Below are 5904 nucleotides of genomic sequence, written 5' to 3'. Positions count from 1 at the left end.
GCACAAAGAAGTCAGTTTACGCTGATGAAGTAGGACAGCTCCCCAATCCAGGCCACGACTTAGTAACATCGTTATCAACACACAGAAGTGCAAAACAATCGTTATATTGCATTAGGTGAAAATATTTGGGAACTACACAAGATCCCACCGATTCTGGAGAAATATTCTTCCAAGAAAACAATTTACTGTTGAATTATGGTACCAGTTTTTTACTTGCGGATGATAACAGGAGTCGAATGACAGACTACTGCTGTTTGCCAGCGAAAAGGGAAAAAAGTAATTATTGAAATGTAACTCATTCTTCCGGAAGAAACGGTCAGTAGTTCGAGCAAGCAATGTGTACAATTGGTTCTACTCCTCGTCGGCCTTAATAGTTCTTGGGAGAAAACAAACACCATTCCACTTTTCGCTTTGCCGTCAAATAGAAAACGAGAAATATATGAACATTTTTTAAAGCTATTAAAACTAACGTGCTTGGATGGGACCCTGCATCTGTGCTGATGGACTTCGAAATTGCCATTGCCCAAGCTGCTAACTGTTTTCTGGAACAGAGTTTACTGCTTGCAATTATCATTTTAATCAATATTTGTGGAAAACAAGTCAGTGTTGCGGCCTCATTCCAACCTATAAGGAAAACGAGGAAATACGGTGTCACATAAGAATGTGATCTGCTGGAACACATCTTTCCTGCAAATTCTGGACGATGGTTGGCAGTACACGAAGGAGAGCACGCTTGAAAACCGAAAGCTTTAGGGCTTTTATGAGTATTTCTTGGACCAGTCGCTCGACAACGATCATACGCCAAGAGGGATGTGAAATTGCAGTGGAAGGCGCCATCACACTTATAACGTCTCAGATGGATGGAACCGAAGCAAAAATACATTAATATCAAAAGTTCCTACCATTGTACACCTATTAGTGAAAAATCTTCGAGAAGATGCAGAGTACCGCGGCCGCCAGCTTGACCGATTAATTTTAAACTTTGATGGGAAAAAAAGAGCCAGCAATGAAGACTGACGAAACGGTTGACAAGGCTTTAATGAAAATCCAAACTGATGGAAACTTAAAATTATTTTTGACTTGTATGGCTTAGCGCAGAAGTTACAATGATGAAGAAACGACAGATCGATTGAAAAATTTGTAAACGTTGAAAAGCAGTTTAATGTAATTATTGGCAGTCTTGTAAATAAATTTAATGGGGAGCTGAAAGAGACTACCTCTTCGTGCTGTTCGCTGGAAAGTTGGCTAAATGTCTCTTGAAATTTGTAAAATATTCCCTAATGAAGACTAACAAGACCATCTCAAAGGCCAAGCCTTTTCTGGGGAAGATTCGCAGCATTCGCCTAGAGATGTTCTTAGATTCAACATTTGTATGGTCGTATACCGAATACAAAATATTTGCAGAGGAATCGCAGGCAGATGACATGCAATGAAATCCACATTATCAGCCTGCGGTAGAAGACGAGCAAACCAGTATGAAACTGGTAAAGAGAAAATAAATTATCGTAATAAAGTGACTGGTCGCCGTTTTGCAACCTTTCAGCATATGTTGAAAACTAATTCCTAGTAACCCATGTCGTAATCTACAGCAGGCCTGTTAAAGATGCGGCTTGGCTAGCAAGAGCGCTCATAGTAAAATGAGGCCGACTGATAGCGTAGAAGTGCAAACGATGTACTCTCGGAGAAATGACCATAAACAGTTTCGGGGCAGCCTTAGATACGAACATACAGTATATTCTGCACAATGCTTAAGGGGAGATTCCACACAAAAATTTAACTTTTCTTCTACTTTGCCGATAGCAACCAAATTTTAAAATCCTTTCTATTACGTAAAGCTGTAGCGATACCCATGTTTTTGAGTCCGTAACTTCATTCGTTTTCGAGTTTCGAATTTTTAATATGATTTTAATGGTATTCTTGAAAACAACTTTTCGTACTCACACCACAATTATCACATACCAGACTTTGTAGGTACATTCACAAGACATAGTTCAACGGTTCTGAGTATTCATTTTATTAGAAACTTCAATAATTTGTTTCGAGTGTTTATTTCAAATTTCATCCTAAAATTCGCTTTCATTGTCGGTACGTAAATGTGATGATAAATTAAAGAAATTACATTTTCGATAATATTAATGCATAGAAGTATGCAAACACATGAAACTACTTCCTACAAAAATTTCATTGAGACTGGTTAATATTTTTTATAAAAAACGTTGGCAATAAGCTTAGAAAAACAAACTTATGGTAAAATGGTTTTCGCATTTTATCAAGAAATGAATGTTACTGCAAGAAACATATCCATTAAAATTCAACGGCACCGTAACGTTTCCCCTTCCTGCTTATATGAGGATTCTTCCTGTAATTTCAAGATGAAGGCAGCCATTTTCTTGAATTTTCTGAATAAAAATCTACTCTCAGACTTCTTGAAGAGGTGCAGTTGTAGGGATATATAATTGTAAGCCAATGCCTGTTTCCTTGGAGCTTGTTGATTGTACTGAACAGGACTTCAGTGGATTCCCTTCATTTATATTTACAGAGTCAACAGGAAAAGCACTTGTTTTCCAGCAACTGGCTGCCAATTGTTTCGCTTCTGTTTTCCTGGTGATCTTGCAACTTGTTTTTCCCAGTTTGAGTTTACGCCAAGTTCAGAGTAAAGATAGTTCTGTTTGATAGTGACAGAAATCAAATATTATCTTTGGTATCTTTCGGTGTGCAGTAGCGTCTTACACAATCCGTATTTCAAAAATTTTTAGACGCGTATTGTAATTCGAATACAGCCTATTTGTTTTGGGATCAAGAGTAAAAACTCTAAAGATGTGACCTAGCCATTAATTTTTTAAAAAGAAGATTGCAGTTTAAGGTGGAGTCTCCCCTTAAAACGGAGAGTAGCTGTTTTTAAAGGGATAATGGTCGTATTAGGAACTTCAGAGCTGTCAGACACATCAGCGTCAACGTATCAGTGCAGGATGCCTAGTCTATATGTTTATCGTATGCGATGGTGTCTTGATACGCTTGGTGACCTATTAATGTGCTTCAAAACTTTGAACACAACTAAAAAATTCAGTTTTCTACAACATTACATCAGACTACATACAAAAGACTATTGTCACATTGGAGATGAACAGCGAGAAACCGATGTCGAAAGAAATGAATGAAATAAAATAAATTTTAAAAAATAAACGCCTTTAAGCGATACGAATGAAGACAGTATTCATCATGAGCGAGCAGAGAAAGAAACGTCTCAATAATTTTCCCAACATTTTCACTATGAAAATACATTTCTGTTTTCAAGAGGAATACTCAAAGAATGAATCTGCAGTTAGCTCAAGTTACCGTACTGCTTTTCAGCTTGCAAAAGGTCGCGCAGTTTCATTGATTTCCAGGTTATGCTTCCGCTCTGGAAACTCGGCTACAGTTAGAACTTACACATCTACAGTGGGACGTTTGCGTGATTAGTTTCACAGCAAAATTAGTCTCGCAAACTTCTGTTTCTCCAATGTAAATTTTCACGACTTCACTAGTCAGCAACTGCGATTATGTGGATATTTAGATCTACGTGTACCTGCTGCTTTTTTCTCGCAATAAAGAGAACCAAATCCACCCACAGAAGCTCACTGGTGGACTTCAACTTAAGAGATTGTCTTCGAAAAATGGTTCAAATGGCTCTGAGCACTATAGGACTCAACATCTGAGGTCATCAGGCCCCTAGAACTTAGACCTACTTAAACCTAACTAACCTAAGGACATCACACACATCCATGCCCGAGGCAGGATTCGAACCTGCGGTCGTAGCAGTCGCGCGGTTCCGGACTGAACCGCCTAGATCCGCTCGGCCACCGCGGCCGGCGATTGTCTTCGAGTTAGTAATCGAAAAGTGGTACCAGACATTCATCCTTTAGTGAAAAGCATAATATTCGTTGATATTCCATGTTTTTGCGTTTAATGCTTAAATAAAATGGCAAAGAAATATAAATTTATCAGTTTAAATTTCGTCCTAAAACGGCAGTCATCATACGGCTGCAACAGTCGTAAGAAATACCATGTCTCTTACTTAGCTGCCCCCGTTCTTTGCATCATCAAATATTGAAAGAGGTGTTGAATTTAATTCTCATTTCTCATTAACACAACAGTCATAAAAATAAATTTGCCACGAAACGTGTTAATGAGCGACCTTGAAGCGATACACCGTTCGTTACTGCTGTGATGTGAGCGCGAGCCAGCTCGCAAGAGCACCTGCACTGAACTGCTAGACTTGTTAGTGTACCTGTACCTGTGAAAAGCCGGTTAGCCTGGCAACAGTCCCAGGCTCCGTTCGAGTGTCACTCCGTGCAAATGTCACTCCGTGCAAGTGTTCCAACCCCCACATACCTATCTTACCAACTCTGAATCCACCCCACCCTATTCACCTCGCCAAGGCTCTTCGACCTCTCCCATAGTACACCTCCTCCTTTTCCTCTTCCCTGTCTCCCCCATCCGCTTTTCCATTCAAATTTATAAGCCTCAATAGCAGCTACCCCTCTCTGCCTGTTCGCTACACCCACCACTGTCCCGCCACCATCTCTTATTTGTCCTCAGTCCTCATCACCACCATTCTCCTGTCTCCCTCTACAAACCACCTTTATTTTCATCAATAACCTACCAACCCAGGGGAAGTCCTTAGTCTTAGTGAAAGCGTACAGTGATCCGTTTTTATGTCGTGCCAATGGCCTTGCCGCAGGGGTAGCATCGGTTCCCGTCAGATAACCGAAGTTAAGCGCTGTCGGTCTGGATGATTGACCATCCGGTATGCCGAATGCTGTTGGCAATCGGGGCGCACTCAGTCCTAGTGAGGCAAACTGAGAAGCTACTTGATTGAGAAGAAGCGGCTCCGGTCTCGGAAACTCACATACGTCCGGGAGAGCGGTGTGCTGACCGCATGCCCCTCCGTATCCGCATCCAGTGACGCCTATGGGCTGAGGATGACACGGCGGCCGGTCGGTACCGTTGTACCGTTGGGCCTTCATGGCCTGTTCGGGAGGAGTTTAGTTTTTTATCTTCTATCGTTTCAGTATTGTCCAAAAGTTTTTTTCCAGGTGTTTAGCGTTTTTCAAGTATTTATAATTGTGTTGTCAGTCTACATGTTTATCACTGTTTTTAAACTATTCATGAAGACAGCATTAGTTCTTACTTTTTTCCACTAACATCATCTTCTAAAATAATTTTAAATTAATGGCAAAAATTTCTCCTTGTTCTGTGATTAGCGCCTACGTTAGAAAATAATGTCGACTGGCTAAAGAGGGGGTTGGTTGTGTCGCTGACCGCTCCCCCCTCCCTCCCCCCCCCCCCTGCCCATGTAAGCGAGCCTGAGTGGCCGAGCGGTTCTAGGTGCTACAGTCTGGAACCGCGGGACCGCTACGGTCGCAGGTTCGAATCCTGCCTCGGGCATGGATGTGTGTGATGTCCGTAGGTTAGTTAGGTTTAAGTTGTTCTAAGTTCTAGGGGACTGATGACCTCAGAAGTTAAGTCCCATAGTGCTCAGAGCCATTTCAACCATTTTTTTTTTTGCCCATGTAAGGGGGGCTGAAATCACAACGTAGGGAAAAATTGTTCTGTGATGTTGTCACAAACTTTCGGGAGTGATAGAGAAGCATAAATGTAACATAATGAGATTTTCACTTTGCAGCGGAGTGTGCGCTGATACGAAACTTCCTGGCAGATTAAAACTGTGTGCCCGACCGAGACTCGAACTCGGGACCCTTGCCTTTCGCGGGCAAGTGCTCTACCACCTGAGCTACCGAAGCACGACTCACGGCCGGTACTCACAGCTTTATTTCTGCCAGTATCTCGTCTCCTACCTTCCAAACTTTACAGAAGCTCTTCTGCGAACCTTGCGGAACTAGCACTCCTGAAAGAAAGGATACT

The sequence above is a fragment of the Schistocerca serialis genome, chromosome 4 (assembly GCF_023864345.2).
Source record: "Schistocerca serialis cubense isolate TAMUIC-IGC-003099 chromosome 4, iqSchSeri2.2, whole genome shotgun sequence".
Classification (NCBI taxonomy): domain Eukaryota; kingdom Metazoa; phylum Arthropoda; class Insecta; order Orthoptera; family Acrididae; genus Schistocerca; species Schistocerca serialis.
This window is presented reverse-complemented; position numbering follows the sequence as displayed.